The following is a 21,996-nucleotide window of genomic DNA, read 5'->3' as shown; positions in this document are numbered from 1 at the left end:
TGAAGTCCATAATATAAAATGAAAGTCAAACTTTCTGTTGAAATACTCATGGATTTCTCTGGATACTGTCCACATCCATACACTACATAATGCACACATTTCTGTTTTTATGAATGGCCAATACACCCAGATAAAGGATTTTGACATATTTTTCAGTCACAAAATGGAAACCTTTCCAAAAAGGGGCAATCCTTATAAGAAGGGACAAGATTTCCAGCCCTAAAATAAGGGCACTTGGGAAGCCTAGCCAGAAAGTGGTAAGAAAAGCACTTCAGAAGATTGCATGACTAGCAGTTCAGGAACATATTCCTATCTGGTTCAGACCTAGAAAGGGACATGAAAAACTCATCTGTTGTCCCCATTACTTGCTGAAGGCTCTTCGAGACTGCATCTTCTTCTATGAGCCGATGCAGGCTCTGAGATCCACTGGGAAGGCCCTTCTCTCTGTCCCACCACTGTCCCAGGTGGTGGTCTCCTGGCTCTGGAATGCCCTCCCCAGAGAGATTAGATTAGTCCCCTCTTTCCAAGTCTTCCATTTCAGTATAAAAACATGGCTTTTAAAACAAGCCTTTGATCTTGTGTAGATTTTAAGGGTTAACCTGAGGATTTAGGGTTGATTTCATTTCGGCACTGGATTCATTAACCAATAACAACCAGTTTTATCTGCAGTTATGACTGCATTTTATGAATTTTAATATTTTATTATGTGATTTTATATGCGTGGATGTCTGTAATCTTATGTTATTCATTCTTAGGTTAATGTATCATTCATTGTATATGCAACATTTCGAAGTGATTTGTTAGCCGCCCCAAGTCCCTTTGAAGAGATCGTAGCGGGGTACAAATAAAATGTTTACTATTATTATTATTATTCCTTGCCACACACTGTAACCTGCCTTTCTTCACATGAACACCAGGAGAACACCAATTTTGCAGCAGGAATGAACCAAGTGAGAGACTACAAATGTTATTGAACTGCGTATTTCATCACTTTTAGTTGACATGGCTAATGGTGAGAAATGCTGGGAGCTGCTGTGCCATGACATCTGGAAAACTGTACTCGACACAAGCCTGGCTTACAATGTTTCAATTTGCTGTCCACTTGATTTTCACATATTTCTACTCAGCAGCAATGCAAAGTTTGGAACCAGAGCATGCAGGAATTATGAGGATCCCAGAAAGAATACAAATTTAAACTTGCCACAAGCAATAGCATCCACTCAATAAAGTGATCCTTGTACATTTGTGGCTGAGTGCAAGTGATCCAGGGCTACTTTCCTGCCATCCTAGGTCACACCCCACTCCTGTGGTTCGCAGTGTAATTTTTATTCCAGTAGTACTGCCGAGGAACATAAACAGTAAACGTTGCATTGATAAGCCTCATGCAAGCATATGCTTATGGAAAGCATTTGTTCATAGCAATTATATGAGATGCCTTCTCAAATAAGGCTTTCTCTCTTTCTGTGTGTTTATGAGAGAGAGACTCTCTCACTCAAAGATGGAATGGTGAATTGCATAATGTTCTAGCATCTAAACTTTACCCGCTTAAAATTCCCACCATCAATCTGGACTGATCAAATTTGGGTGGAATCCAATAAAGAAAGAAAAATATGTAAAATACAGTAACTTTTTTTGAAGCTCTCTCCCCTCTCCTTTCAAAGTCTGTCTGTTATGTTAAGTGGTAGGAAAATAAGCAACATTAGGCTGAAATGACTTCAGGGGATTAAAATATGCTGAGGATAAAATGGAGAGCAGAGGTACACAGAAAAAGATGAAGAAGAATGAAAGCAATTTAGAAAAGAGATAAATGACTAGGGAAACGTTGATCCAGAATACTGCTAGAAAAAACTGGGGCTGATTCATAATGTATTCAATGGTATAAACAGACAAATCAAATTTGACACTGTAAGGTGTGGGCCTGAATAATGCAATGTTATCTTTTCTGATCAACAGACCAAATGACAGATTCTAAAATTAGCCATCAGTGAATTCTGATCACAAATGTAAGATCTGAAACAAAATGCTGCAAAATGAATCACTTGGATTCCTAGAAGCTTATGCAGCTGAAATGAATATTTGGTGTTGATGCCCGTACAAAACTCTTTGGTGGAAAAGAGAGGAGGCAGTTCACAATTCTTTGTGAAGTTTCCCCTTCTCATAAGACCTGTGTAGTTGGGGAAATCGGAAATAAAATACTGGATAGCATATCACTCAAAGCTTTGAAGTAATGTATGATTTTGGCAATTACCGTATTTTCCGGTGTAGTAGACAACTGGGGTATAAGACAACCCCCAACTTTTCCATCTAAAATTGAGTGTTTAGGATCAGAGTAGAAATATTTTTTTATTTCTTTGCATCTTACATTGAATTGCCCTGCTTACATTTGAAAGCACAAGAAGCACTTAGATGGGTCTTCTGGTGATCTTCTGGAGAGAAGTTACTCCTCCCTTTGTTCTGATGCAAGGCACACATCCAATAGTTGAAATCAGCTCTTAAACATATACACATGGAATTTATTCAATATTGGCTCGTGACATGAGTCCACCACTGTTTCCTATGCCACTGCCCGGCACCAGTACCTTGAAAGCAAAAAAGAAAGAAAGAAAATAACTTGTATATTATAACTTGTTATTTTTAGCACCCTGGTGGCACAGCAGGTTAGACTGCTGCATTGCTGAACTTACTCAATGAAAGGTTGGCGGTTCAAAAGTGAGAAGTTCCCGCTGTTAGGCCCAGCTTCTACCAACCTAGCAGTTCGAAAACATGCAAGTGTGAGTAGATCAATAGGTACCCCTTCTGCGGGAAGGTAGCAGCACGCCAAGCAGTCATGCTGGCCACATGACCTTGGAGGTGTCTGTGGACAATGCCGGCTCTACAGCTTAGAAATGGAGATGACCACCATCACCCAGAGTTGGACACAACTAGACTTTATGTCAAGGGAAATTTTTACCTTTACTATTTTTAGCAATTTCTTTTCCCCACTAAATAAATAATAAATATATTAATTTACAAGGCAGAATCTTAGTACACAACCTGGACCCTTCTAATACTGATCCTCTGCTTCCAGGGAAAATAGTTAACTGTTCTTCTTTCACACCTTTGTCTTGTGCTATAACTCCAATGCAATTCTAGGCTGAATCTATATGGGTTTAATGTCTAAACTTAATGAATTATTCTAAAGAAGAGATGTCAAAAAGATCAAATGTCTAGAAACCAAGACTTATGGGGTACAACTTAAGAGCTTTAGGTGACATGATAGCTATCTTTCAGTATCTGAAGATAAATCATGTAGAACATTAACTGAGCTTGTTTTCTGCTGCTCCAAAGAATAGACTAAGAACCAATAGATTCAAATTACAAGACAGAGTATTCTGTATCAGCATAAGGAAGAAACCTCTTTACTGTAAGAGCTGTTCAGCAGTGGAATAGGTTGCCTTGGACAGTGGTACATTCTCATAGAATCATAGAGTTGATCCCATTCTCCTTCTTTGGAAATCTTTAAAAACAAGAGGATGGATGTGGATCTTTCAGGAGTTCCTCAGTTGTATATTCCTACAAGTCAAGGGGTTTGGAGAGATAGCCCTTGTGTTGACTTCCAGTTCTAAGGTTCTTTGATTCTATAATCAAATATATTATATTTATTTATATTTATTTATATATTATATTTATATTGTTTTTAGGTATTTGATTGTGTTTTGTTATGTGTTTATATTGTGTTGGAATTGAATTGTTACCTGTTGGTAGCCATCCTGAGTCCCTCTTCGGAGGTCAAGAATGGACAGGGTATAAATGTTCTAAAATAAAAATAAATAAGTACATAAATTTGATCTTCCAGCCACTAAGCACACATTTATCTGTATTTTAATACAATTCAGTTCTACCTAGATATATCAGGTCCTTGTCCAGAAATCAATGTGTTCAAAAGAGAAATATATGGGGGTGGAGAGCTATGTGCAGCCTTTATTTATTTATTTATGAATCATTTTTGCTTGGCTCTTCGGGAAGAAAAAGAAAAGAAAAGGTTCCTAGCACAGATCAGTGTTAGACAGCTGCTGTCTTCATGCTTAAAGTGTAAAATACATGATTGAGAAGGAAAGGGAACAAAACAAACACAGGCATTGCTTAGTTATGTAATTGCTGATTATAATAGCTCAAATGGAAACAGTTCATGGGAAAGAAAGGAAGAGCCAAAGGTTGCTGGGCTCAGCAGAGATCAAATGGAGGGGCTCTGTTTACCATCTATTCTGGCTTCATGGAATGGCTGTTGCAAAACCAAGGAAGGGGTGCTTTGAATGCGATTTTCCTGCTTCTTGGCAGGGGGTTGGAATGGATGGCCCACGAGGTCTCTTCCAACTCTGTGATTCTATGACCTAGGCAGAATAGCTATCTATATCTGGCAAGGAATGCTAGGAGCTGAAATTCAAGAATATCTGAAAAGCCACACAATTCTTACTCCTTAGATTGTTGTTTTGTGCCTTTAAGTCATTTCCGGCACTAAGGGCACTAAGGTTACCCTATCGATAGAGAGCATGGGGAACTGAACTTTTGTGTCCATCACTCCGACCACTACACCATGCTGGCTCTCAACCCCTTAGATATTCGGTGTAATATTTGTAAAAGAAATAATGAAATAAAATGTCATATTGATGGATGCAAGTAACCTGTTTTCTGACATACAACATGGCCTGATGTTTGGCTATTGACAGAGTGATTCCATTGCCATCTCTGCTTCTTTTCCACTGCCAGGTAGATTCTGATGCTAGTTTGCATGTGAGATTTGTTCTAAACCCTGCATAAACAAAGGTGCCATGTATATGTTGATAAACTAAGGAGGTAGCCTTCTTCCCACTTCTTGGGAGTAATTCTTATTGGACTTAGTGGATTTAAACCCACACAGACATGGGCAGGGTTGTTGTGATCCTCTTACAAACCCAACAGCCCTTCCTTCAATACAGAAGTTAAAGAGAAGCAGAAAACATGATCTCAGTACTCAACCCTCCATTATGTTCTTCAAAATCTTAAAGGACGCTAATGGGATCAATGACTAATGCTGGGCACTGACCAAAAATAAACTATTTCCCAAATGCCTCATAGTTAACTGACAGTATAACATAATAATCCAACTTCTACCTCAACTCTATTTGAACTGTCAGTCTAAATGCAAATCCAGCAGCTTTTAAATTACTTTTTATCCTCCTGACCTGGGCTTATTGAATTTTAATTCAATAGGTGAGTAATTTTCTTCCAGAGATTTCTTCTTGAAATCATATTGCAGAGGAAACATGAAACCATTTTTATTTGAGCAAACATAAAATGGCCAGGAATAATCTAGTGATTGATTTATTGATAAAGTAATATATTTTATATTCATGTCTAATCTTTTAATCTTCTTTGTTTTATTATCAATATAGATTCTTTTTATCAGGTTATTATTAATTCTAATTTGGGGGGGGGGGAGTATAAATTTTGATCCATAAAAAGAAGCCAAAGTAAAAGAAATAAATAAACAAATAACTGCAGTAATAATGTGATTAATCATACATGAGTATCCGTCTCAAGAAGTGAGTAGACTTCTGCCATTAACCATGGTAGTACAGCCTGGACCTCTCTGATCTGAAAATCAGAAATCTGAAAAATTCCAATTATAGGAAATTTTGCCACTAGCCACCTATTTCAAGCTGGCCAGTGAATTGTTCTTGCTCATACATCCCTCAAATTGTCAATCTCTTTTTGTGCCACCAACTATCTACTTCTGTCTTTGGGCAGCAGTACTCCCACTCTTGCCTCTCTGATCTCATCATATGGTGCTAAAATATGCACCAATCTCACCCTGGTCATGCATGGAGCCTGCTGGCTCCCATTAGACAACATTATGCTGGCTCCGTAGGTGAAGGAGGATGGAACCAGCGTGTCACCACCTCAGAAACATAGGAGGCTTCCCATGTTTCCATTGACTTTAATGGGGAGGAACGGTGCACTCCACATGCACACACCATGCTTCCCTCCATGGGACCAACTGTCAGAGGAGCCTGGCGATGTGGGGCATGGGGTAGTGGCTTCTTCACACTCTTCAGCGAAGTGATGTGGGACACTTTTGGTGGCCATGTGACGAGTCTCTCTCCAGCCTCACAACTTGAGGCTAAGGATCTGAGAGACAAATAAGCAAGGGTAACAGACATGTGGTAACATCTATGTACCAGTGCTGTTATGGGAAGTATGAAAAACCTCTTAGGACCCTTCCACGCAGCCATATAACCCAGAATATCAAGGCAGATAACCCACAACATCTGCTTTGAACTGGGTTATCTGAGTCCACACTGTCATATAATCCAGTTTAATTTGAATTTTATACAGCTGTGTGGAAGGAGCCACAGACTATCTATGATTGCCTAACTATATGACAAGTTACAGATGAATTTGAGCATATCTAACTCAAGTTTTACACACTGTATGAACCTCTCTGTTACAAAGGCTGAGTTCTCTTGTGTGGGGTGAATATCCTGAACCACTTCTATTTGGATTTTTCTCTGATCACAAAAGGAAAACTCGGAAAATATTCCCCAAGACAATTCAAGAGGCTCATAAGATTCCTTAAGCAGAATGTATTAAAAGGCAGGCACTTGTCTCTGGGGGAATTCAGACAAAATTCTGAGGCTAACGGTGTGTAGAGCTGACATGGGCAAGGTTTTGAACCAATAGAAACAGAGTTTTGGATTTGAGAAAGAAGGAAAAAATTACCTATGGTTTGGGGAATTTTAAATAATAAATTTCCTAGAACTGCACTGGAGGACTTAAAGATTCCTAGAAAGAACCACAACAAGAATAAAGTAATATAGCACGGCTGGCGGGGACGAGAGATAGGGCCTTCTCAGTGGTGGCTCCTCGGCTGTGGAACACCCTTCCCGTGCACCCTTCCCGTGGACATTAGACTGGCTCCTTCCCTGATGATATTCCGCAGGAAATTAAAGACTTGGTTGTTCAAGAAGGCGTTCGAACAAGAAGTGCAATGATTGGTAATAACTACAGGAATGGAACAACGGAAAATGATACTGGATTGTGATTTGGACGATGAGACGACGCTGAATGGTTTTTGTAGTAATGACGATGTTTTTGTATAATGCTGGATGGTGAATTGTTTTTTTATACTGTGTCTTGTATTTTGTTCTTCCTATGTTGTACACCGCTGTGAGTTGCCCCCGGGCTGAGAACAGCGGTATATAAGCAAAGTAAATAAATAAATAAATAAATAAGAATAAACTTTATCCTGTTGTTGTTTTAAACAACCTACAAAACAACCCAGTCACTAATCGAAATGGAATAGGTCCCCCTGAGGCCAGTAGCCCAATGCAGCAAGGGAATAATTGGGAAACAAGGGCAGGGTGAGTAGCAGGATTCCTGGGACCTGGGGTTTGGGGATCAGCCTGAATAAAGAGATCTGCAAAATATGCACACTCACACAACTGATTTTAACTACCTTCCTGCTCATCCTAAGCAGTCTTCTCCTCTCAGAACTCTCCTCTCCTTTTCTTCATATTTGTGTGGGTAAAGAAGCAGCTCTAGCAGGAGTGACAAGATCAAATGAAAGGAAGTATTATCTTCATTTCCTTTTCCTCTACTTCTTTTCCACCCCTCGATCTTCCATTTAACTGATAAGATGTGACGGACCATTGAAAACCTGAGATATAGGAGTACCACTTGCAATATTTCAAAAACTTGGCCCTAGTAATGCTACAAGATGCAGTCCTTGATGCTGTCAAGAAATATATCTTAAACATCAATTTCAGTTGGACAAGTATGCCAATTAAATTTTAAAAAATCAAACTCTTTGAACAATAAAAATATATAGATGACACACATTTCAAGCTAGTGCTTTCACCATGACATCCCTTCTTCTTTCCCTGAGGATGAATAAGAGACCAGGCCCTGAGAGATGGCAAACCATATATACATGCATGTTTGTTTTTGTTGGCATTACCATCATAACTTGTGAATGTGTAATATATCTTTTGTCTTGGAAATGATACATGAATGGAAGTCTGGTGGCAACTAGGAGGAAAAGTATTTTGACGGTAGGACCCACCATGATTTTAACTGGTCATGTTGTGTGTGTGTGTCATGCCTGCGAAACGTGGACTATCTACAGACGTCACATGCAACTCTTGGAATGATTCTGTCAGTATTGCCTCTGAAAAATCCTGCAAATCTCTTGAGAAGACAGGTGGATAAATGTCAGCATGCTGGAAGAAGAAAAGACCACCAGCATTGAAGTGATGGTCCTCCGTCATCAACTCCACTGGACTGGCCACGTTGTCTGAATGCCCGATCACTCAGTTGTTCTACTTCGAACTCAAGAATGGAAAACGGAATGTTGGAGGACAGGAAAAGAGATTTAAAGATGGGCTCAAAGCCAACCTTAAAAACTGTGGCATAGACACCGAGAACTGGTAAGCCCTGTCCCTTGAGCGCTCCAGCTGGAGGTCAGCAGTGGCCAGCAGTGCTGTAGAATTTGAAGAGGCATGAATGGAGGGTGAAAGAGGGAAACATACCAAGAGGAAGGTGTGTCAAGCCAACCCCAACTGGGACCTCCTTCCACCTGGAAATTGATGCCCTCACTGAAGGAGAACAAGCAGGTCAGGGAGAGGGCTCCACAGTCACCTACGTACCCACCACCGGACACCAAACTTGGAGAACAATCTTCCTTGGACAACGAGGGATTGCCTAAGTAAGTAAGTAAGTGTGTCATCTGCTGTAACTGAATTATGAGAAGCTACCATTTTACATAATGAGATATCTTGTTGATAGGACCCAAGTCTGAACATCAATTACATTCATGTTACATATATGACAGATAAGCATAGCCTGAGGCAATTTTATACAATAATTTTAATGATTTTGTGAATAAGATAAAGATTCTGTACACCAAATCATCAAGAAGCAAGGTTGGCACTGTCTCAGCCATCCTTATATATTATTTTGGAGTATACCAATTTCAGAATTTTTGATAAGTAATGCTCTATCTATATGTCCTTTGTTTATTCCCTCTTGAGTATTTCCTTCTGAATGTGTCCAAAGTTGTCTCAATGGTCTCTTTGACTTATATTCTGCAATTTCCCCTGAATCGTGATATGTTGAAACTCTTCATTACCCTTGAAATAGCTTATTGAGACCCTACCTTATGGAATGCAACCCACATTTCGAATCTTCTGAGGTTCACCTAGCACGTTGTCCTCATCATCCTCTTCTAACCTTTCCCTGCTTCCTAGCTCAGAAAGCTTGCTTCATTTGCACACATCACACTTGTTTTTTGTGACCAGATGGATCTGCTGTCTGGATAGCCAATTAGAGTTTATCTGGTGAAGTGCCCATAGCTGTTTTTCCATGTGCTGAGTCCTACGTTGTGACCCAATTCCACTGGGAGATTAATCCACTGCCTAGGATCACCCCAAGAGGTTTTGCACAGCCTACGTGACCATAATATTGGAGCCAACTTCTGGGTTATCCAGAGAGCCCATGCTTCACAGCAGGAGTAAATAGTGCATCTGTAGCAGTGCCAGCCTGGTGCAGTCTAGCTGGGCTCAAAGGAATGGGACTAATGATTTATGGGATCCAACAGTGCTTCTTTCCTTGCAGTTCCCTTATCTCCACCAGTATTTGTTATTCTGCCTGATAAAGCACTCAGTGTATTATCACACTACACTTTAAAGAGAAGGTATGGAACTGGCATTACAAATTCTAGGGTCTGTAGTTTAGGGAAGGACCTTTAAAATTAACAGCCAGAAAGGTCCTAAACTACAAACCTGAAGCCATGCAAAAACAACAAACAAGTCAAGCATCTAGAAGCTTTGCTCCCATGTCTCCCCTTTTAAATTCTGTTCTAAAACTTCCTTCAAGACTCTGTGATTACAAATAATGGATTAAATATCTATCACTTTGTCAGCATTGCCCATGCCAGTATTGCCTACACAAAATGGGAGGCTGCAGCATGGGTTGATTGGGGTGATCGCCCCACTGTCTGGTTCAAAGCCGGATAAAAGCCAAGTGAATAGTGCCCCTTTGAGATTCTGAGTAACTGCAGCCAATCTGGAAGCTAAGCCCTTTTTATTCTCCTTTCCCCATTACAAGTAAATATATCTGCTCTGACTTTATTTCTTCCTCCATTTCTGTTATTACTATACATTGATCTGTTCTGCCCTTTGTCACTGAAAATTCAATTACCACTGAATCTCAAGGTTCCTGTTGAGCTAATCCCTCCCAATCCACTTTCCCATTCCCCTAGTGCATTTTCCCTCTTATTTGATGAACCATAGCTTCCCACCTCTATATTTCTTTTCTCTCAGTGTTATTAGGGATACGTTCTCAGTTCAGGATTTGGTGTATACTAATCAATCACTTTTTGTTTCATTTTTCTTTGTCAAAAAACTAATTCCCTAGCTTTTGTTGTTAGATCCCTTCAGGTCAACTCCAATTTATGGCAATATTGTCATGGGTTTGTAGGACATCCTTCCTTTCTTATGTTGAATTAGAAATTGCAGTTCACCCCTGTTTTGAGACTGGTGTTCTGTACCCTTCATATGCAAACCAGACTTAAACAAACATTTATAATTTCAAATCTAACAACAATGATGTTGGTATTGCCTTTGCAATCCCCATCGGCAGTCCTTCTCAAACACGGTCTCCAGATGTTTGACCTCTGGCCATGCTGGCAAGGGCATCTAAGAGTTCTAGTCAAACAACATCTATTTAATAACTTCTTCCAGTTTGAAACTATGTTCAATATCTGAATATACTATTTTCAAAATCACTGCTTTGAAAATGATATGAAAATTCTACCTGTCATATCCTTTCCTTTATGTAGACATGAAGAGATGAAATGCATGTTTGTGAATTACAACCTTAATGGTACATGAATGATAAGCAAATTGATATCCACCCTAACCATACTAAAGTATCTATTCTTGCATCAAGACTGAAATCCAATTGCACACGGGGAAAGAACACCAATTATCTTCAAGCTACAATTTATCACAGTTGGGTCAGCTAAGAAATAAATTGTTAACAGTACTTAGTGTTCCTTAGTTTCTCCAACCGCTAACATCAAGCACGTGTTGCAGATTGTTTTTAAAGGTGATACTAATAAAACTCACAATAATTTTTTATGAATATGCTGGCAGTATTCTCCCCTGCAGGAAAAGCAGTAAATCCTCTGTTAATGGTATATTAAGTTAATGAAGCAAAACATTTAAAGTAGTCAAGAACCATTAAGTGCATTAACATGTATTCCTCAAACAAATCCCAGCAATTAATCTTCAAGAAGTACCCCTTCAAGAAAGGAACTGGTGATTTGCTTTGTTCATATACATCTCCTGGTTTTTTTTTCTCCTTCCTTTAATCTGATGCTGGTTTATAAAAGCTCTGCTAGAAATAGCATGGCTCTACTCTTATGCGTACCCAACATATCCTGAGTGCTTTTAACTGAAATTAATGGCTTATAAATAATGATTACCTTTGGCAGAGAAGTTCTAAACATGATTCTTGTTTCACTTTTCTCTGAAACACAGCTGTTACTTCTATATACAAACAGGCTTAGCAGTACTAGAGTGGCTGGAATTCTTAGCTGCAGAAGTACAATTGCTTAAAAATGCATTTTGTTTGCTAAACTTGTAGATAAATTATAACAGAACCATATGAGTATTTCACTTTCAGGAGCTCAGTCAGGTTTTGGATTCAGTTTAGCAACTGTGCTGCCAGAGCCCACTAAAACTGTGGGAGGATTTTGTCTCATATGCATCAGGCCTGCATGGACAGACGTCAGCAGAGAAAGGTCCCACAATGCAGAGTTCACACTTCACCATCTCCTGAAGACATAGCTCAAGAAACCACAATGAGGGATTAAAAGCTCTCTTGCTGTCTGATATTAATGGGATGAAATATAATGATGATGAGTTATAATGATACATCACACACCGATGCAGCCGATAATGCAGTTTTGTCATACTTTTCTTCATAAATAGAATATGTTTTCAATTTTTATAGTAAGGAATGCTGAGACATATCTTCTCTATGTGTGTCACCTGATCATTTGGAATTAATAGTTCTGAAAGGTGGACTGATTATTACAGTATTATCTGATCTTTGTCATGTATCTCTTTAGGAGGGATACTTTGAAGCTCCTAATTGCCACCTTTTTCTATGAGATGGATGAAGTTACAAGGTAGGTCTTGGCTTTTCTAAATTACAACATTGGGTATAGTATTCAAAGATCCTGTGTGGTGAAAGGGAAGCTATCTAGCCCATTCATAGCAATTAACTTCTCATACTCCCTGAAACTATCATTGAGGATTATTCTTGATTCTTCTAGAATGAGTTGGCTTCTTTCTCTATGGATTTGTATCATGTGTACATTATGTATAAATCAATTTCAGCACCTGAGATAAAATACTTTGAAAATTATGGATAGATGCTATTATTTTCCAATTAAACTACATAGAATGAGTCATGGAATTTCCAAATTATGTTAGAGACAGTGTGGAGAAATAGGGGATTGGAGCCATGTGTGATGAACATGCCCAAAAGTACAAAGATTCTGGGATGAAGTTCTATGACAGGTAATACAAATAGTGGGGGAAACAGTACACTTCAGGAAGCAACTTTTATATTTTAAAATAAGAAAACGGAAAAACCTTATATTACACAAAAAACCTTATATTACTCATGTTATGTTCTGCAAGACTCCAAATAGTCAAAACCTGGTAAAAGCTAGAGAATATGTCAATAAAAAATGGTTAAATAGGTTATGGGCTATAGGCCTATCAGAAAAGTTAACTTATAAACTAAGATGAGCAAAAAGAGAAATAGAAAAAGATCTATTTGACAATAGATGGAAGCCTTATATTACCTTCATGTGTAAAACTAATGGTGAATTCAAACCACCAAATGATCAAGAAAGACAGTGGATGAACAATTTGGAAATATATTGTAAAATTATATGTAATGGACAAAATTAGCATAAGTAGTAGTAATAGAACTAACAGAGCTGTATGTTAAATAACACTATGTGAATGATGAGGTGGGGGTGGGGGAGTATAGTTTTGGTAACAGACCATGGAACAGGACAACTGTATTATGGGAAATGCTTTGAAATAAATAAATAAATAAATCTTTTAAATCAATAAAGTTGTACATTGCTAGTCAGGTAGCTTACGAGTCAGTACTCCTATATTATATTTGGAGGTTTTTAAACAGAGATTGGACGGTCATTTGTCAGGAATGGTTTGTTTGTATTTTCCTGCATGGCAGAATGGGATCTGATGGATGGCCTTAGTGGATTCTTCCATGATTCTATGCTTCTTTGATTCTATAAAGTTAGCAGATTATTTTAAAGCTAGCAGGAATTGACCCTCCCAAATCCCCCTCCTCCTTATTCTTTTTTCCTTCTTTAATCAGAGATTTCATTCTTTTTTATATTGACAAAATCTGGGTAATAACAGAAAATTGAAGAAACACAGAACCTCACAGAGCCTTGAAACTGACTTGAAATCCATTAGATGATCTTGGGTTACTTTGTATCTTTTTGTTTGTTCTATATGTCAAATTTGTTTTGAAGATTAAGTGAGCAAGAAGAGAGCCATGCAAGCTGCCTAGAGTTCATTTTGGGGGAACACTGCTATGTGAATGTAAAAAAAAAACGGGGGGGGGGGGTTATGGTTTCTCCCAAAGCAGGATTCCCCACTTCATCATGTATGTTATTTGGCATTGAGTAAAATATCTTAACTGTTGAAGCAGACACTAATAATACATTATACTGATTCCAGAATCCTAAATGAAGGACTCTCTGTAATCTGAGGTCAGCCCCAGAAATTGGTGCTGGGTGTCCACTGCTTTGCCTCAGTGGCTGTTAACCTGTATTGTTCAACTGCATTTCATCATGACATCATACCATTTAAAACTTATGAGAGAATTTATCTAGAGAGTGAGTTAAGTCATTAATATAGTGATTACACACAGTTCTACCTCTGTTTCCTCTGAAGACTGAGACTTAGTGGAGGTTCTGATCTTTGAAGTCAGCGATGAACTAGATGTATTCTGATAATAACCTGAGATGCCAATTAATCCAAAGGAATTAAAAGAGCACTTGATTGGCAAGAAAACAGATCCAGGATTAGACGTATAACTTGGGGTTTCTGACATTTTCTCCACCTTGGTCCCAAGATATTTTTATGTGACATAGGTATAAAGGTATATAAAATAGTTATAGAAATCAAACATGTACTGATAACAAATTAGTGCTTGTATTTGCAAGGCATGCTAAACAGGCTGAATTTCTTTTTTTATGAAGTACAGCTGAAGCATGTCCTGCAGAGTCCACTGTAAACACTGTAAAACGGATGCATGTAAATGTCTTAAACAGCCAGTAGGTAATGTTCACAAACTTTACTGGAACCCCAACACTGAGCTTAGGGACCCTACTTGGGGTTGGTACTTGAATGATCTAGTTAAGTTTGAATCATCTAGCATCAAATTGCTGGTGGATGACCAGGTTGTATCAGTGGCCAGGACTGCTTTTTTCTGTCATAACATTTGGTATTGCCTTCACAACCATCTCTACTATCACATAAGATCTACAAAAGAGCAAGGACTTTTGTTTGCATCTTTCTGAACTCAAGAGTTTCATTTCTCAAACTGAGGACTCTACCTAGGAAGCCTCAGTGGAAACAAAACTTCCTTTCTGCCTCTGGACTTGAAGATTGTCAAATAAAGTCCCTTTAAATGAAAAGTACCCAGATGGGAGTGAAGTTCTTTTTACATTTTTATTTGGTTTATTTGTTGTTAAATCAATACTCAAGCCCCTTTATATTAATCTGGAGCCTCAGTTTCACATGGAGCTATCCAGGGTGCTAGCTGGAACCTGAATACTTGCCTGTTTATGGGCTGTAACCGAATCAGAATGAGTCCAGCACCCAAGACAGAATATTTACACAGCTTTGGTGCATACATTAACTACCCCCTCCTCCTTTTAAAGAAGCAGAATGAACTAAGTTGTATTATTCTGTATAGAGCTGCCTTTAGACAGAACATCTTGGATTGAATGTAAGCAATTAAAATGCTGGCACTTTCAAAACAACTACAGGTATACCTCAGTTAATGAAGCAGCTGTATGTGGGCATTACCTCTTTAACAGAAATGTGGTGCTTGAGACAGAAATAACATGGAAAAACTAGAGACACATTCAGCAGAACTATTCTCTAGAGAACTATTCAGCATTTCAGGGAAAAAAAACCTGAACAATATGCATGTGTGAAATGAAACAACATGGTTCATGTAAGGCTTATATAAGAAAAACATTTTGAATTTTCTATAGAACACTCAATGTTTCTTTCAAAATGCAAGTACACCTGCATTGCTTTTTTGTTTTGTTGACTCACATAACATCTTATTGTATAAATCTAAATGCACATAGGCCTCTGTGGCCTCTGTTGAAGGGCTCAGGAAATCTAAACAGAAAAGATTAGCCTATACCTTACTGAATTAGGATGGGACTTTACCAGAGAAAAACACTCATCCCTTAGCACCTTTGTTGATGTCTGCAAAGACGCCCAGCAACAGTCAGGAGCTCTCCAGATCTCTCCAAATCTCTTCTACAGAGACAGAAACAACACAGCCCAATTCCAGGTGGGCAGAATGGGAAGAAATTTCTTTCCTGCAATGCATGCTCAAAAAGAGAAGCTTTGTTGTCAGAGGCTTCATTAATGCAACTATACCTAGAATCATAGAATTATAGAATCATTGAGTTAGAAAAGACCACAAGGGTCATCCAGTTCACCCCTTGCCATTAGGAATTCACAACCAAAGCATCCCTGACATGTGGACATCCAGCATCTGCTTAAAACCTCTAGAGAAGGAGACTCCACTGAGGTAGATATTTCACAGTTGGACGGTTCTTACTATCAGGACATTCTTCCTAATATCTAGATGGAATATCTTTTCCCATAATTTGAACGCATTGCTCTGGGTCTTACCACTTCATCACACAGGTCTTCACAAGCATTGTAGGATGCTTGCATTACACTTCATCTATGGAGCCCCACTCTACATGATGCACTCTCACTTCCAGCAGGGCTCCATAGATGGACTGTAGCGCAAGTAGCCTGCAACACTCGACTCAGAACACAGAAGGCTTCCCATGTTCCGTAGGGAGCAATGGGTCCAGCACAGGGAGAAGCCATGCAGCGACACTTCCCTTTGCTGTGGGCAATGTGGGGCATGAGAGTGATGGGATTGTCCCACTGCTCCACAGATTTGCCACAGAGGGTGGCAAATCCCTCCACTGCCACTCATCAATGTGATGAGGTCCCTAGGCTCTGGAGGAGCAGAAAACAAATTTGCTCCCTCCTCAATGGGACAACATTTCAGATTTTTAAACATAGCTATCATGTTCTCTCTCAGCTTTCACTTCTTCAAATTAAACATACATGGTTCCCTAAGCTGGTCCTAGATCTTTGACCATGTTGGTCACACTTCTCTGAACACATTCCAGTTTGTCAATATCCTTCTTGGTTTGTGGTATCCAGAATGGATCTTATTCCAGGTGAGGTCTGACCAAAGCAGAACAGAGTGGGACTATGGCTTCCCTCAATCTCAATACTATACTCCTATTGATCCAGTCTAGAATCCCAACCTAGGAGGTGCTACCCATCCTATATCTGTGCATTTAATTTTTTCTACCTAAGTGTACCTTCTTTTCAGGTCCTAATGTCCTCAATAAGGCCCCAAACAACCTGCAAACAACACATTTATTATCAAATAGAAAGCAATTGAGGCTATGAATGAGTAAAATGTATACTAAATTGCAACATGGAGATTAGCATGTCCATAATTTGAAAGTCTGTTTTGATGCTCATGGCTGGAGAGAGGCCCTCCTTCCTTGTTCAATCTGCCATTGCACTGTCCTCTGCGGGAGAGAAGAGCAGCCAGCATCTGCTGGACTTAATCCTCTCCCCTATTGCCGTTCTCTTTCCCTTATTTGCCAAGACTTATTTAGATTGTAAAACTGAAGACATGGAATTGTCAAATTAATGACTTGTAAGCTGCCTTGGGAGTTTTTTTGGCTAAAGAGTGGCATATAAATGCTCTTGCACAAAAAAGAAAATAAATAAGAATGCCTTTCAATTAAACAGTGTTTGGCACATATATTGGAGGTTAACAGAAGAGCATGGGTTCAGCTGGAAGTCCCTTATGTGCAGAAAACTCTGCTGATGCAACCGAACTTCTTTATGTCCCAAATCCCCTTGCACTTTAATTTGTACTAGCTACAGAATGCATCTGTCTCTTTAATAAATTTAGTAAATATTCTGCCTTTTGATCGGTGTCCTTGAAGCAGTTCACATTTATAAAATATAAATGAGATCAATTAAAGACCATTCTGATTTCTGCCAAATTCCACTTGGAAAACAGTAAGCCACAAATTGGCAGTTTTTGCTTGTCACCTGAGATTTCTCATGTTAATGGCATTATCAGCAAATGTGTACTTTGGTACCAACTAGTATCCTCAAAAGGGTCTCAAAAGCAACTAAATGTTGGGGAAAATGATGGAAGATAGTTATTATTTCCTAGCTACAATATGGCTTCATAACTTGTAAATTGAATTGAAAAAGAAATTATTGTCTATGAGCAAAACCAGCTACCTGGAAGTGAATATCTCTGGCAACATGCCCATTCCATCTGCTGCCTCTTTCTCTAATTCCTCTAGTAGATATACTTAGGGTCGAAATGTGGAAGTCTCATGGTATTAAAAGATATTGGATTCCAAGATTCATGTTACACTCTGATCTTTTCTCAATAGTTTTTTTGATGAATATAGGACTCATAGAAGATTATCAGGAGCACAGAACGTGGATTAATGTTATTTTTCTCTGCATAACAGGGTGTTGGAAGTGTGATAAAAAGGTAGAGATCTATATCTCCATTCTTAATACAAGTTTGTTCAAATATGAGCTGGTATGTGTGTGAGAGAGAAGATAGGATGGGAGTGGATAGATATTTCATATAACAGTAGGCATATTTGGGCTAGTTAGGACTACTTTGTTTTGTTTTGTTTTTTACTATAAGCTCAAGATTTATAAATACATTTAGATTTTTCAAAATATTCTGAGGCTAAGAATTCATTTTAGTGCCTAAATTGGTTTGCTGTCACAGTCCTTTCACATAAAAGTCTACATAACTTAATTTAGGAGGATTTTGTTAATATTGTTCAATAATTAAGTTTGAACTGCATTTTATGATTAGCATAGTGTAGTCCCATATACTGCATTTCAGTGCAGTTGAACTAGATGACATGAGTCTACACTGACTGTATAATACACTGTGGGTTTCTGAGAGGCAGAAACGCACATTTATCTACAGCAAATTAGAGACAGAGATCTACCACAGAGTCTTGACTGCTGTGTTCTAGATCAATTGGCCTGAAGTAAGTATTTAGTATTCTTGGCTGCTCTGTAGAATATGTTTTAGCAGATATCCCTTGTCCTATAAACTTGAAAATGTGGTTACAGAGTAGTTTGCAAATTCTTGGAATTGGGAATGGGAATAAAGATTCTTCCCCCAGGTATTGTAAAAAGTAAAATGAGGGATGAGCAGGAGAAATCCAGTAGCACCTCTACTTTTACTTATTTTAGCATGAGCTTTGGAATTTCATCTGAGGGAAAAGCTCATGCTGAAACAAATAAATAAATGATCATTATGTTTTGCTGCTAGATACCACTGCTCTGCTGCTTTTTAATTTTTATGCTGACAGATGACTATTTTTTTAACACTTTACCCATATATTATTGGATTACAACTTCCAGAAGCCATAGCCAGCATAGCCAAAGGTGAGGAATGTTGGAAGTCGCAGTGCCAAGGGTCCTGGAAGGCCACGTGATTTCAACCCCTTAAATGTTTTAAGCAGCCTTCCAGATGTCCTGTACTACAAAACCCATTGTTGTAGTAGGAGTGATGGGAATTGTATTTATTTATTTACTTACTTCATTTCTACCCCACCTTTCTCACCCAAAAGGACTCAAGGCAGCTTACAATTCTGGCAAAAATTCAATGACAGTAAAAACCAGTATTAACAGTTAAAATGATTAACATTAAGCAATAATAAACATACATCAGTATACAAAATTTAAAAAGCATATAAAGTGCATTGTTCCATTCATCCATAACCCTGCTCATAATCTTTAATATAGACCATGTCAAAACCATAGAAATTTATTCTTGAAACACTTGTGTGCAAAGCCAAGTTTTCAGTTTTTCCTAAAACCCAGAAGGAGGAGTTTTGCAACCGAGGAGCCACCACATAGAAGGGCCTGTCTCTCATCCCCACCAGTCACAAAGAAGGTAGGACTAAGAGCAGGACCTTTGTGAGGGGAAAGAGAGAGATAGAGAATGGGTCCAATGCTTCTGGAGGACCAGTGATAAGTTAATAAAATCCAACACATCATGAGAAACAAACTGGAAGCCACTCTAGGATTTTCGCAGGAGAAATAGGGTGTAAATATAACAAAACAATCTGACTACACATCTGAGAAGGCGAAAAAGATTAGATCCTCATTTTAAAATGCCTAAAAGCAAGAAGGTTTTAAACTTATATATTCCCATTTACCAATATTTATCAAATAAAAGTTTCCATGATGGAATGAACTGAATTTTTCCAGGTTTCTGATGAAAAAGGTACTATTTAGGAAAGACTTAATTGAAGTAAGAAATAAATTTGTGGAATTTTTAAAAGTTAAATGTGTTAAATCACCTTTGAAATTGAAATAGGTGAGTGTCATTAAATCTTATCCGGAGTGGGAGAGATAAAAGCTTTGAGAAATTCTCTGTAAAAGAAAGCTGCATTCTGAGCCAGGGAAGCCCAATGGATACAAAGGTCCTTAACAGAAGGAACCAAGAAGGAAGAGAAAAATTCAAGGTCTTTGACCTGCCTTTTGGAATGATTATTTCCAAAGAAAGAAAACATGAAAATAATATCTGAGAAACCATACCAGAAGACAGTTGAGCAAAAAAGGAAAGAAAAAAAATCAATTTTTCCTAATTTTTTTCTCATTCTTCTCTGTTTTACTGAAGACATCAGAACCTTCCAAGACAATATTTTGTATAAAAATTAACTAAGTTTAAAATTTCTTCACCACAGTAGAGGCAAAATAAGGATATTACCCAGTTATATAATATGCAGTGCATTCCTATTAAAATTAATTGGGCATGAGTAGATCCTATGAGCTGCTAGAAAATAATTTAAGATCAGTAATGACTTTGCATGCCCTTGCCAGTTTTTAAGATGCCAGGTTGAGGACTCTGTCCATAACAGAATGGAAGCATTGTGTGCAATATGTTCCTTCTTCTTTTAGAGAAATGTGCCTTGATTTCAAGGACAAACAATGAAAATTTTATCTAGGAAAAGATGAGCCAGATCTTGGATCAGATTAAAACATCTGCATTGAATTTATGGCCCACTTTACAGATGGCACATTTTGGATATGAAGTCCTGTTTCAAAAATTCTAAAGCCTGACTCCCGATCACCTCTTTCTTAAGACTTTATCTCACAATGCAAACAAACCAGCATTTTACTTACCCATCACACAGGGACATGCTCATCCCGTTACTGATCTTGATTCCTTCCCATGATTAACACATCCCTTGTTAGTGACGGGCAAAAATGATCATTAACTCACAATCCTGTAATGTTTCCATCACCTGCCTATTGCAGTGGTCCCCAACCTTTTTTTGACCAGGGACCACTTTGACTAGCAGACTAGCAACCATTTGACCAGGGACCACTTGACCTGGGACCATACTTCAACATTAGTACCATAAGAGTTATGAATCCATTTTTGGTCAACTTTAGCTTCGGTTTGGAGTGCAGATTCAGAAAATTGCATTGGATAGACAACATCAGCTCTATTTTCTGATACAGAACATATGCCATGGTCAGCAACACAGAAGGAGTGTTAGGTGGCATGAAAGAAGTGGAAAATAAATAAATAAATAAGAAGGAGTCTTGCGGACCAGCTTTTTGTCTTCACAGCTCACTGGTGGTCCGTGGGCCACAGGTTAAGAACCACTGGCTTAGTGCAAGGGTCCATTTTGCTTCTCTTCCAGTATGCAAGTGATGCCAAAGGGTGGGATTCTCCTCCTCTTCCACTCTCCCTGCTTCCTTTCACTATTCCTGAGCTGTCTCTTTTCGGTTCACTTAACATTTACAGGTTTATTGGGGGGGGGGGGGGTTTCTTTGCTGGTACTGCAAAATTGCTCAAAAATCAAAATAAACTAGAAGGACTGTGAAAATGTAAGAAGGCAGAGTAATGGAGGTATACAGTCATGGGACCATGGATTGACGTCTGGCACAATTGTACAAATAAAGAGAGATGTGATATCAAAAGTGTTTGCCCCAGTATGTATACACTATCTCTGATCACATAAGTGCTCTAAAATAGCAGCTTTGTGTGATAAAGTCCATAGTATGGCAGCAAGCCTCTTAAAGTTTGATTATGTCGCCTTTGCTGATTCAAAATGTAAGAAAGACTATATAGTGAGGAACCAGGGCATAGGTGGTTAGTGTGTTGGCTTGGAGTTGTTGGGTTTTTTTTGGGGGGGGGGGGCTGATTACAATCCCTTTCAAGCCAGAAAGTGTATTGCGACAAGTCATTCTCTTTCAGCTACTCCAGAGTTTGTGTAAGGACAAAATAGAAAGAGAAACCATCCATTCTGCCTTATGATCTTTGGAAGAAACATGGGTAAATTAAAGCCAAGCCAATTACACTAGAGGAGCATGGTGAACCATCTGACAATCTTCATGATTTCTTCCCCCGCCTCTCCTATCTATTATTACTGAGAGTATTTTAACTAGTTAATTATAAAAGACACATAGCACTAATGCACATAGATGTAACTCTAGACTAGTGCAAAAAGATGTAGCATACTTCCATTGCAGATGGTTTCCTACATGGCGGACAGGT

The 21,996-nt window shown here is 38.6% G+C and overlaps 1 long non-coding RNA gene across 1 annotated transcript; it reads right to left on the bottom strand.

Moving 5' to 3' along the window:
- Positions 1 to 2,367: 2,367 nt before the first annotated feature.
- LOC132766682 (uncharacterized) lies at positions 2,368 to 9,251 on the bottom strand. Its single transcript, XR_009630542.2, has 3 exons — positions 9,173 to 9,251; positions 3,735 to 3,794; positions 2,368 to 2,579 (listed from the first exon to the last, which is right to left on the bottom strand). It is a non-coding gene; the product is annotated as an uncharacterized lncRNA (long non-coding RNA).
- Positions 9,252 to 21,996: the final 12,745 nt, after the last annotated feature.

This window comes from Anolis sagrei, chromosome 2 (genome assembly GCF_037176765.1).
Source record: "Anolis sagrei isolate rAnoSag1 chromosome 2, rAnoSag1.mat, whole genome shotgun sequence".
NCBI lineage: Eukaryota > Metazoa > Chordata > Lepidosauria > Squamata > Dactyloidae > Anolis > Anolis sagrei.
The sequence above is the reverse complement of the archived record's forward strand: the minus strand, read 5'-3'. Positions and strand labels throughout refer to the sequence as shown.